The sequence below is a fragment of the Mustela putorius genome, unplaced genomic scaffold (genome assembly GCF_011764305.1).
Source record: "Mustela putorius furo isolate JIRA1106 unplaced genomic scaffold, ASM1176430v1.1 tig00003858_pilon_pilon_pilon, whole genome shotgun sequence".
Classification (NCBI taxonomy): Eukaryota; Metazoa; Chordata; class Mammalia; order Carnivora; family Mustelidae; genus Mustela; species Mustela putorius.
Genome location: NW_025422010.1, coordinates 41,440,656 through 41,453,029, shown reverse-complemented (window position 1 = coordinate 41,453,029; position 12,374 = coordinate 41,440,656). Strand labels below are relative to the sequence as shown.

General features: G+C 54.9%; 1 protein-coding gene across 1 annotated transcript in view; it reads left to right on the top strand.

The window, feature by feature from the left end:
• The first annotated feature begins 1,802 nt into the window (after positions 1–1,802).
• The window catches only part of ZBTB7C (zinc finger and BTB domain containing 7C), a 337,916-nt gene continuing 327,344 nt past the window's right edge, over positions 1,803–12,374 (top strand). Inside the window, exon 1 of the mRNA XM_004752193.3 lies at positions 1,803–1,987. The gene's annotated coding sequence lies outside the window, so the exon portion shown is untranslated. The remainder of the gene's footprint in view (positions 1,988–12,374) is intronic.

Below are 12,374 nucleotides of genomic sequence, written 5' to 3'. Positions count from 1 at the left end.
TTCCCCTTTCACGTGTGTCCCTAGCTGTCTACTGTCACATCGTATTTCAGAGTGTGTCCCTTGTCTTCACTGTCCCAACGTGGTGCCTTTTATTGCGCATTTACTGCACGAATAAATGAAACGATTAAAAAAAAAAAATTCCAACCAGCAACCCTAGGAAGAAGGGTCAAGCAGAAGGTCCACAAATTTATTTTGGTGATTCCTGTAAAGGATGCCACCGAGTATCTCCAACGTTAAAAGCCAATACCCAGACGGCAGGCGGCAGCCCCACTTCTCTTTCATTAGTCAATGGCCAGAACAGGGACGCGGAGGAAGGCATTCGCTTTCTTGCCTGTCCTGGACGCCCCGCGCAGCTCAGGAATGCTCAGCCCCAGCGGGCATCTGAAGACGGCAAACTTCCCGCGTCTGGTGGCGGAGCCCCTGGGAGAACCCGCTGTCATCCGAGGGGACTCGCGCCAGGGCGGGCAAGGATTCCGTTGTCTGCCAGGAGCGCAGAGGGGAGGGTTGCAAAAACGTAGAGAGAAATCCAGTCCCTGTGTGCCCCCGCTTGCTGGTGGCCAGCATATCTGCCCGAGCGTGGCCTGGCGTGCAACCGATCGTGCCGTCCCGCCCGACCCTAGTGTCCCCCACCCTCAACCCACCCCACGCCGCCCGGCTTCCCTGGAATGGGCCCTTGGCGCTGTCTGTCACCGCTCCGCGCGGCGGTCCCACCTAGACTCTCCCGCGAGCACTGTAACAGCGGGGGCGGGGCTTGGAGGGACCGGGCGGAACCAAGCCCCCAGAGCCCGCCCCTGGCTGCGTAGCTGGGCGATTGGATGCTTTGGAAGGCCGCCTTCTAAGGCCGTCCAGGGGAGTGTCCCGTGGCTGTGGCCGGGTCTCTGGCGCGCAGGGTGCAGGGTGAGGGGACTCCGCCCGGCGAGGGGTGGGAGACCGCGCGTCCAAGCGGTCTCTAGGGCGGGGTTTCCCGTTGGGATTTGGGCGCCGTGAAATGCAGCAAGCCCATAGTCTCTCGTGTCGGAGAGGTATCTTTCTGAGTCGCTGGAATTCCGAGAGAATTTGGGAAACTTCTCGCCTCCACTCTTCACTCCCTACTTTCGGATGGGAAAGCAGTTGCTGAGTTGTTTTATTTCCTCCCCCAACCGGACTCTGTAAAAATAGCCGTGCGCCGGGGCGAGCGAGCCAAGCTCTGCCGCACCGCTGTCCCGGGCAGGGTGTGGACCTAAAAATACCCGGCGGTCGGGAGCTTGTGCTCCGGGTGCGGGCGGGTCCGGCCGGGCCGCAGAGGGCGTCTGGAGACCGGAGAAACGGCGGCCGCCTGGCCCCTCGCCTCGGCCGGGGCTGTCCCTTTAAATCCTGGAGGAGGCAAAGAGAAAAAAGGAAAGAAAGAAAAAAGCCCCGAGCGGATGGTGGCTCTGCCCGGCCCCCCACTCCGCCCCCGCGCCGGGTCCTGCCAGCCGCCCGCCGCCTCCGCGGGTCCTGGGCACCCCCCGCCGCTCCACCCACCGCCACAGTTACTGTCAAAATAGAAATTCCGCGAGCTGGAGAGGAGGTCAGGGCGCAGCAAGTGCAAGTGTGGCAGGCGGGGAGGGGGCGCGGAGCAGGGGGCGGGCGCGCGGAGAGGTGACCGTAGACATCCGGGCCCTTTAACCCCGTGCGCCCCCCGAGCCGGTGGCGCGGGCCGCGCGGGCGCCCGGCGCGGGGCGCGGGGCTGACAGCCGCGGCGCGGGAGGCGGGGCGCGAGGAGGGCGGAGGCGCGGCGCGGGGAGGGAGGAGCTGCCCGCGCGCCCGCCGCCGCCGCCGCCGCTCGGCTCCACACCCGCCGGCGCAGCCCCGCCACGAGACTCTGACAGCGCGCGGCCCGCGCTGCTCGGGCGCACAGGCACGGTCGGACCGCGGCGGCGGCGGTGGCGGCGGCGGCGGAGGAGGACGCGAGGACCGCGGCCCGGCGCCAAGTGCGGGAGGCGCGCGGGGCTGGCGGCGCGCAGAGGTGAGTGTCTTAGCGCGGCGCGCTTGGGCACCGGCTGCGAGGGTCACGGTCTCCCCCGCACCTCGGCTGCCGAGGCGGGTCAGAGGGTCGCGGGGCTCCGGGAGGGTGGCTCCGCATTGCCGACGCCGGAAAGCGGTCTCGGGGCTGTTGCTAGGAGGCCGGCGGTCCGCGCGCCCCGGGGCGCCGGCGGGGGCAGGGGCGCCCCCAGCGCGGCAGGCAGGAGGCGGGGGGCTGCGGTGGCTATTCAGGGGCTCCGTGCGGCAGCCATGCAACGGGAGGAGGCGGGAGGAGGAGAGAGGGAGGAGGGGAGAGCCAGCGGAGAGCGAGCCAGCGAGCGGGCGCCGCGCCTCCTGGCTGGCACCGCGGCCCGGAGCGAAGTGGCGCGCGGGGCTTGGAGGGGAACTTCTGCGGGCGCGTGCGGGCCCGGGCTTGGCGGCGCCTCAGGGCCGGGACAGGGCGGGCCTGCCGGCAGCCACAGGTGGTTTCTGCCAAAAGTTTTACCGCACTTCTGCCGGGAAGGCGCGGGAGCGTTTTGGAGAGTGACGGTTTCCCGAGACTTTGGCATCCGCATCTCACACTGTCTTATCTCGAAGATTAGAAAGGGGGTGGAGAGCCTGGGATCCCGCATCTCGAGACGCGGCTCGCGGGCTTCGTGCGGTCTCTGCCCGAGGTGGCGCCCTTGCCAGACCTTCCGGATTCACGCGGCTGGCCACTGAGAAGCTGCGGGAAATGGGCTCACGCACACGGTTCCTGCGTACCTTGGGAAAGTTAAGCTGAGGCCAGCCCGGTACTTGTCTCTCACACGGGGCAGCGCAGGGTCTCTTCCTAGGAACCGCGCCAGTCTTCGCTCCCAGGCGTGCGCATCTCTTGCTCCTTTGAAATCGAATTGTCTCTGGCCGCTGTGCTGCTTTGTTATTCGGGCTGCTTGTCTGATTTCATTAGGAGGAGAACTAGGAGGAGCCAAAGAAAAGCAAAGCGGCAACAACTCTCGCTTCCTTTGGAACCAGCTGTAGAGGCTGGTACCCACATCTAGGCTAGGAGGGTCCAGGAACAGAGGGAGCCCGGAGACGCCGGTGTGTGCTCCCTACTCCGGGAGCTTCACCCGGCCCTTCGCAAGGCTGGGGTTGGGATTTCTCGGGTCTGCGGGACGGAAAGATGAAGGTGGGAAGGAAACCCCCCTCCGAAGAGGAAGGTGTGCCGTGGTGTAGTCAGTTCTGGGAGAGAGGCTCCAAGAAGGCCAGTGGTTTGGCCCGGTTCCTTACTGGCCAGTTGTCGAATCTAGGGCCGCGAGGTTAGAACCACCCCAGTAGGTCCATCCTAGGCTGAAAGGAATCTTTATCCCCGGAGTGGGTCTGATCCCCAGCTGGTGCAAGTGTGCACAGAACTGTGTGAGAGTTGGTTGGAAACACTGAGTCCTTCATTCCCACCGTTCCTCCCTACTCCCCCAACCCCACGGAGCACCTGAGCGGAAAGGGTGCCCTTTGCTTTAAAAAGGAAAGAAAAAAAAAAAAAAGGTCATGGGGATTTTGAGCAGAAAGATGTTCTAGAGATATGAGGAACTCTCATTTTACAGATGACCCAACTTAGGCCCAAGGGAAAGTGACCTGCCACGGTGGTTAGAAACGCCAGGAGATGAGAAATGACATCAGCCTCCCAGACCAGGGTGGAGAGAATTCCCTCAGCAAGGCGTCTGGAGGGCCTGAGATCAGAAATGCCACCCCAGACCCCAAGCCCATTAGGGGCTCATTATCTGGTACTTTCTATAGCTATGCTTGCCAGCTAATGTGGTATATTTTCTGTTCTCTGTCCTTGGCTTAGGAAAAAAAAAAAATCAGGACTATCCCTGAAGATTCCAGTCTGACTCTTTTCCAACTTTTCCTGTTCCCTTCTCACCCCAAATTCCTCAAACTCCTTTTGTAACATAATGCAGCTTGATTGGCCAAGATGAGTTTGCAGCTTGTCTCATTGTGAAGCACCCTCTTTTCGTAGGATGCCAGAACTCTGTTTTCCTGGTAATTAGGTTTTACAGATATTTTTGAAAGGGAGCCCAATTCTGGATCAATTACACTTGGACACAAATGTTGTGCTGTTGTGGATACCAAATGAGAAGGATGAGCAATTATCTGGGGGTGTTGGAATAAATGTTGTTGTGAGTATTTGACACAGCTATTAGACATCAATGAGTGGGTTTTCAGTAAATGTTTTTTGCGCTGTATTTTATTGAGCAAACAAAGTGTCTTAATTAAAAAGAACTGGGAGTTGGCCACTTAGATTTTAGCCCTGTGTTTCTTACCAGTGGGCATGGATGGGAAGGGTTTGAATGGGAAACAGAATGACTGTCGAGACCTTCCTCTTGCCTCAGACCAAAATATTTTAGGGCAATGCTCCTTCAGCATATACTGTCACGTACAGTCCGGCGGAATCGTATTCAATCAAAATCGGTCTGGGTGTGGTGTATGTCAATCTGTACTAGTCAGAAGTGACTTGTAAGAGAGAATATTTTGTAAGTTTTATTGCTTTCAAGGGTATGCAGTATCAAGAATTCAAGGCTAATGCAATGCGGCCAAATAGAATTTTTCTGCTCTCATGAACAGATAAGAATCGGTGTCCCCACAGTTGTGCTGGGGGCCCCTGTAGAAGAAACCAAGATCTGACGTCATCATGACGGTCCAGGGCTAACATTGTGACAGTGCCTTTTCACTGTCATCGCATGCTAATGTCATGGCCATCCCCAAGTGGTATGGGTTCAGCTCTGTGTCCATCTTACAGATGGGGAAACTGAGGCAGAGACATGAGAGAGGGTTATTCCTATGCTTCATTCAGTGCCTTAGCATATCCTGGGCATTCAACTCAGGGCTTCTGTGGGTGACTGGGGAGGGTAATAGGCCCTCTAATCATATTGCCCCTGACCCCTCTCCAGGACTGCCATTACAGAAGGGTGCAGAGGTGTGGGGGTTACAGTTAAAATTCATGAGAGGCCACTTGCTCTGAAGGGGGCCTGAAGGATTTAGTTCCCCACCCCCACAGTGGGTGAGCAGTTTCCTCCCTCTTATAGCAGGCTGTGGGAACTTGGGGGAGGAGGGACCAGCTGGCTGAGCCTGGGACGGGGGTGTGGGATCTGTGCCTGTGTAGGGCTGAAGGAGTCCAGGCTATTTATAACCCATCCTCCCCTCCTGGGAAGAAGAGACTCAAGGGTCTGGAACCATCCTCAGTGGTGACTTTGCCCAAGGATGGCTGTGTCCCGCTGGAAAAAAACCACCACCCAACTGCATGGCGGGTATTGGTGTGAACCCTGATCCATGTGGAGGGGTCCTGTGGAGCTTCTTGGAACTTCGACTGCTCTGGGAGTTTTAAGATAGAAAGATTTCCTGGAGCCCTTGTATGTGCACTTTTTCTTAGGCAAGGCCCTCCATTTGTACCCTAGAAATCTCACAGAGCAGAACTAAAGAATCTGCAAAAGTGGGGGAACTTGGCTGTTCTGAATGACGGTAACTCATTTTTACGTGAGTGGAGATTCTGAAAGTGACCTGTCAGATGTGGTTCCCTCTGACTATAAGCTGCGATGTTGCTGTGTGGTGCCGGCTGGAGAGGTGTGCACATGAAGCTCTCCCCCCCCCCCCCGCCGCCTTGCCCACCCCAGCCCTGGACCAGTCCCCGATGGCCCCCCTCACCTTTGCACTCTTCAGCCAACACCCGAGTCCTCTTTTGTCTTCAGAAAAATAGTATCTGCCATTCCACTGGTTACGACCTCATCTGTGCAACTGAACATATTTTCTCCCTGGGCCAGTGGACGGAAGAATGAGGGTGGGCGGTGGAGGAAGTAGGCAAGGCACTGAGCTCGTCTCTCTGTTTAGCCCCGCGCAATGAATTAAGCCTCCCATCAGAACCATTCCGGGGCTCGAGGGAGGTTTTGCCAGGGAGAGAAGACAAGCGGGAGGCCGTAGGGGGAGAGGTGGGGTGCTGGGCAGCTCCCGCCGAGGGTGGTGCCTGGTGAGCCTGGTGCGGGCATGGCGTGCGGGGGCTCCTGAGGGCGGGGCTGGTGTGTTGCTCATCGGCACGCAGCGCCAGCCCTGGGCATGGCAGATGTTTGCTTAGCAAGGGCTGGGGGGCACTCGTGGGTGGGTGGACAGCGGGCAGGTTTGCTTCTTTATTGCCATCGGTGGTGTTTCTTGGTGTCGGGAGCTTGACGAAGCAGAATCAGTGTAAGTGAGAAGAGACAGAATTCCCCAGGCATTCTGAGAGCCCCGGGGCCAAGCTGATTGGCCGCTCCCCATTGCCATAGATGCTGGAAGCCAGAGACAGCCGTGGAGTCCTTCTCTGAGAGCTGCGGTGGCGCAGTCTAGCCTCTCAGAGTGTGCAGAGTGAGTCTCCTTCATGAGAGAGATGGGCCACGCCTTTGCTTCCATGGGCCTTCTGGGGGCCCTCCTGGGGTCTGGTCCCTGCCTGCCTCTAAGACTCCCTCCCCTCCCTGCTGGGACCTCTTTGTTCCTTGAACACACCTTGCTCTCCTGGGCTGTTCTTTTAATCTGGCATGCCCTTCCCTCCCATCTTCCCTCAGCTGCCCCCCCCTCGCCCCCTACCTTCAGGTCCCAGCTGAGACCGCACCCTGTGTTACACTCTTCACAGTGCCCACCTCCATCTGGGATAGAATCTTGATTCTCTTCTTGTTTGTCACTTGTGTCTCCCACTAGACTGTGAGCTCTAGAAGGGCAGGGACCTTGTCTGTTTTGTTCCTCGTCGTGTCCTCAGCCCCAGAACGGTGCCCGGAATGGAGCAGTGCCAGAGGGAATGGACAGTGAGTGGGTGTGCCAGTGAATATGCTGGCGGTCTGCAGAGACGAACCGGCCAGGGACCCTGCCCTCGGGACCTCTTCGGCCTGGAGGCAGAGAGAAAATGTGTCCTTGAGGCTCTATGGTGGCGGGAAGGGAGGATGGCATTCTTGAGGTACAGCCAGGGAGGGCCCTGGTCAGCTGGTGTTAGCCCAACTCCACGGGGCTGGTTGGCTTGGGGGGGGGGTCTTTTTGCTGTTGCTATGTTAGGAGTCAGGAGCCCTGGCAGCTGACCCACCTCCAGGACTGAAGTTCCTCTCGCTTGCTTGGCTGCCACCTCTCTCTCTGTTTATTTACTTCTTTGGTGAGCGAGAGCTCCAAGCATAATGCCATCCTTGGAGAGTCAGGAATGTTGTGTTTTTCCACCAGCTCCATTCATTCGCTGCCTCCTCGGAACAGCTGTGGACAGCTGGCTGCCAGCGTGAATGCTGGGAGGGCTTCTCTTCAGGGCCAAGGGGTACACTCAGCCCTACACTCAGCAGGAATGGGGGATTTCATTTGTGTTTCACACCCTGCTGCTTTCCAAACCCCACTGAAATGGTGCCTGTAAAAACAGATCCTTGAGGAAATTAAAAAACTATTAGCATTCAGTTTACTGCTTTTCTGATTATAAAAGCAATGAGAGTCATGATAGAAGATTTGGAAAATAGAGAAATGTGTAAAATTAAGCCCCCAAACTGTGACGACACCCTGATGTTGGTGCGTTTCCTTCCAGTCTTTTTTTCTGTTCCCGCCAACACACACACACACACACACACACACACGCATGGGCATGCACGCACATACCCCCGCACGTAGTTTTCTGAAATTTTGTGAACCCGTGCCATCCTTAATAAGCATAAGGGCTTCTTCTCTTGGGAGTGTCAACCATTCCCACAGCAAATCACTGATACATAGAAGAAAATCTATGTTCCACCCGCCGGGAAGATTTCAACGCGCTTTACCGAATGCAGCACAAGTTGGGAGAGCAGTGGGCTCCTCCCGCACGTGGTGGGTGTGTTTGGGAAGGTGTCGCGCACTCTTGGCCTTCCCTCTGTCACCACGTGAAGTGCCACCAGCTCATGGTGTTACAGGCTGTCTCCTTACTGAGGATTCTGTCACATTTCCCAAGGCCATCGCGGTCTCTAAAAACGTATTTTAATAGACGTGGAGCCTTCCTTCAAGTCAAGGATCATACTTTGACCATTACATGCCTGCCAAAAACCGAACTCAGAGCCCATTAACGGATCATTCCTTGACCTCAAAATAAGAACAGCAGGAGAATCTTGAGAAATATGAACCCAGATCATTGGCTTCGTGTGTTTAGGGCAGGGCTGTTTGGAGACAACCTTTGCTCCCTCAGGGGCCATCACCGCCATGTTCCCAGGGCCTCCGAGAATGGCCGCTGCTCGTGGGTGCTCAGGAAATATTTTGCTGAATGAAGGAAATGCAGAATCCTTCCTATGGGAGGAGAGACTCAGGCCTGTCCACGTCCAAGCTTCTTTTGGGAGTGGGTTTGGCTGGGGAGGGAGAGCAGGGCCCTGGGGGGAAAGGGAGGAGGAAGACAGTCACAGCCTGGCAAGCAGGAAAGGGCAACATGAGAAGCAGTTCTCTGACTACCTGGTCTTGGCGGGGTTTTGGAGGAGGCGATGCTTAGATGGCATCTTAATATAAGGGGCTGGGGGCTGGGGTTTAATTCCCTGGAGACAAGATGTAGAGGGTACCCAGGCAGGACAGCGGGCTGTGTGGAGCCTCAGAGTTGAGCGAACAAGGTAGGTTTGTCAGCCCAGGATGAGGAGTGTAGCTCTGCCAGGGAACGGCGGGAGCTGGAGGGCCCTCGTGGGCCCAGAACCTAGTTCCAGGGGAGGATGGGTCCTTGGGTCACAGGGCTCCACCCTGTCTCCGGGCTAGTATTGTAGCCAGACTGCAGATGAAGAGACTGAGGCCTCAAGAAGTCGAGTGACGGACGGTGAGGAGCGTGGGTTTTGGAACCGGCGAGACCTGAATCTCCTGGCTTGGCTGCTTTCCTGTGGTCCCTTTGGGCATGTTGCTGAGCCTCTCAGAGCTTGAGTTTCCTCATCGAGAAAGCAGGGAGCACCAACTTCGTGAGGCGGGTGGGAAAAGGAGGGGATGTGATAACACCCAACGTCCTCAGCACGACTCCCGGCAAGGAAGACGCGGGCTCCGGGTGCTCTGTGAAACCTGCTCCTTCCCTGAGGGAGCAGAGGGAAGAGTGAGGATTGGGGGCCCCAAATCCAAGACTGCCTTCTTCCTCCTCCTCTCCCCCCCAAGCTACCACCATACTTCAGGGGATAAAAATCCAATTTACGGGGGCGCCTGGGTAGCTCAGTGGGTTAAGCCCCTGCCTTCGGCTCAGGTTATAGTTTCAGGGTCCTGGGATTGAGTCCCATATCGGGCTCTCTTCTCTGCCTGCCTCTCTGCCTACTTGTGATCTCTGTCTGCCAAATGAATAAATAAAATCTTTACCAAAAAAAAAAAAAAAATCCAATCTACAGGAAAGACAGCTGTGGGAAGCCACTGCTTGTGGAGAGAGAATCAGAGTCACCTGAGGGGTGCCAGAATCCCTCCCTCCATCCCCACCGAAGGAAAGGGAGAAGCACTTGCAGAAATCACCCCAAGGCTTTAGAGCTCGTCCTCGATGTCCCTGGTGGCACATTATTTACCCCATTAACTCCTGGGCATGGCTGGGTCTTTAGAACAGAGACCTTCCAGGGCACAGAGAATGGCACACGGGGCAGGTCAGTTCTGCCGGCTGGGAGCTAAATGGGTAGGAGCATATGACCGGGGGCAGTGCGGGCTGGTAAAAATACAGTGCGAGTCATCTATGTAATTTTAAGTTTCCCGGTAGCCACATTTAAAAAAAGTAAAAGGAAACAGAAGTACAAAGGAAAAAGGAAATGCCTTTAATTTAAGCCACTATACCCAAACTCTCACCATGTCTGCAGGTGCCACATTTCAGGTGCTTGGCCGCCCCCCTGCCCCCCGGGGTTAGCTGGGTCAGCCCTTCACCTGGGCGGGGGGGTGGGGTGGGCAGTTTGGGGGAGGCTGATGTTACCAGGTGGGAGGTGGGGGGGGCGGGGTATCCACCCTGCAGGGAAGGCAGCTGGGCCTCTGGGCGGGAATGCACAAAAGCAAGTACGTTAGGGAGGAAGCAAAGGCTTGCAAGCCCTGGCTTTTGTCCTGGCCCTGCCGTGGATGTGTTGTGTGGAGGGAAGCTTCCCACCTTCATGGGCCTCAGTTTCCCGACCTGCAAAATGAGCCAGCATTACCTCTAAGACCCGTTCTGACTCTCGTGTTCTAACACCCCCCCTCTTTTTTCAAGATTTTATTTATATATTTGTTAGAGACACAGCAAGAAAGGGAATGTAAGCAGAGGGAGCAGGAGAGGGAGAAGCAGGCTTCCCCACTGAGCAGGGAGCCCAATGCGGGGCCCGATTCCAGGGCCCCGGGATCATGACCTGAGCCAAAGGCAGATGCTTAACCCATTGATCCACCTGGGCACTCCTCATGTTCTAATTCCTAAGGGAAAAGCCAGGAGAACAAATTTAGCCACTTCCTAAGTTGGAAGAGGGTAGGGGTGGAGCTTGGAGAGAAAGTGAGGACCACAGAGAGGATGCCCAGGCCCCATGTTTGCCAAGTAGCTCATAGAAGGTTCTATCTGGACAATTTAGAGAGATACGTAAGCCTCTCTAGCAATGCCAATATCCAGTCACCACCATTAAGTCGCCTTTATCTAAAAGTATGTTTTGGAGATAGAGGTGACTGGGCATGAACTATTATTTTTAAAAAGCGACATATTTCCATTGTCTTTAAGATCTGACGTGTCTTCTTGTTCCTAGGTCATCCCAGATGGCTGTGAATGGCAGCCATAAAGGAGGGGAGGGGCCCTCAGGAAATATTAGATCAAAAAAGGAAATATTTCAGCTCTGTCATAAATGGGCACTCAGCCTGTCCAGAGAGGATGTGGGAAGTGGGAGGAAAAAGGCAGCAGGTGTGTTTGGAGGGAAGGGTGTGTCTGCAAATGTATTTTAAGCTCCTGAAGTGAGACGCATTGGTTTTATTGCACTCTGGTGAGGAGGGGTTTGAGGTTTTTATCTCCCTGCCACAGACTCCTATGTGGTAGGTGGGGCACTCTCTCTTTCCTTTTAAAGGGTGGTCTCTTCTTTTTAAATTAGATTGTCACCAAGTAACTAAGTGTATCTACCTGAGGACCTCCTACTCCCTCAGGGGGAAAGGGCCTGCCTGCTCTAAGAGTTGGTCCAAACACTTGGATTCAAAGAGGAGGAGGCTGAGGGTCAGAGAGGCCCCAGCACTCTCAGGTCACCCGGGAAGGCAGCTGAGATGGCCGCAGCCGCCACAGTCTCCTTTCTGCCATGCACGGGTGCCTCCCTAGATTTCGTCTCCTCCACGGTTTACAGATGACTCAACAGGCGGCCTCGAACCATTTTTTTAAAATGAGGATTTCTCTTTTATGTTTTCCTAAACTAGATTTTTTATTACTTTCCCACACATTGTTTGCTTTGAATTTTTAATTTAATTTTTTCAAATAGGTCAATACTTACATGGTTTAACATTCAAAAGGTACAAAAGGGTATTCAAAATGACACATCTTTCTCTCTCCTCATCTCTTGGTTCCCTTAGTTTGAAGCAACCACAGTCACTGGTTTCTGCAGCATAAAGATATGGTGTGAATATACAGGGAAGTACGTGCACACGTGTAAACGTACATATACATGTGTGTCTCTAGTCCTGAAATTTTTTACACAAGTGGAAGCATACCATAAACACTATATTTTCCAACAGCACTAAATTTGGGGGACATCTGACTATCTGAGTATTAAGAACTTCTTTATTCTTTTTTGCTCGTCTGTTTCAACTATGTAGATTCCGTTGTATGGGTATTCCTTGGCTTAGTTAACCAGCCCCTTATAAATAGATATTTTGGTCGTTTCCAGTGTTTTGCTAATCTAATACTCTTGGTTTTTACCTGATGATTTTTTTTTTTTTTTAATGAAAGCAATCCTTGAATTTTCTGACTACAGAAAAATTGATAGCATTCTAAGCTTGCTGGTTTATCATTTGCAAGATGCTTGAAAGAATAAAGTTCCTTACTTGTTTAAGGGTTAAGAGTAAGATAAATAATTTTTGCATTGAACTTTCTGGAAAATGACATACAGTCCTCATTCACTCATTAAGCTGGTGTTTTTGGAGTTCCCGCTAGGTGCTGGGCGCTGGGCTCTGGGCCAGGCAGTTGGTAGGGTAGATGGGGCAAAGAGGAAAGGGCACGCAGGATGGCCTTTGCATTTGGGCCAGGACTGGGGAGTGCATTTGGGGGTGTCCTTGATTGGAGAAGAGGACAGTTAACGCAGCCCTGGGGGCAGCCTTGACGAAGGAACACAGAAGTCACAGAGGGAGCTCTGGGCTCTCTGACTTGGGGGTGAGGGTACAGAGTGCCAGGGAGGGGGCTCTGGGCTGCCTGGCTGTGTGTGAACAGCCAGGTTTCCTGACCACAGCTTGTGGTACCATGTTCTTGCTTTCTTTCAGCTGCCTCTCTCAGT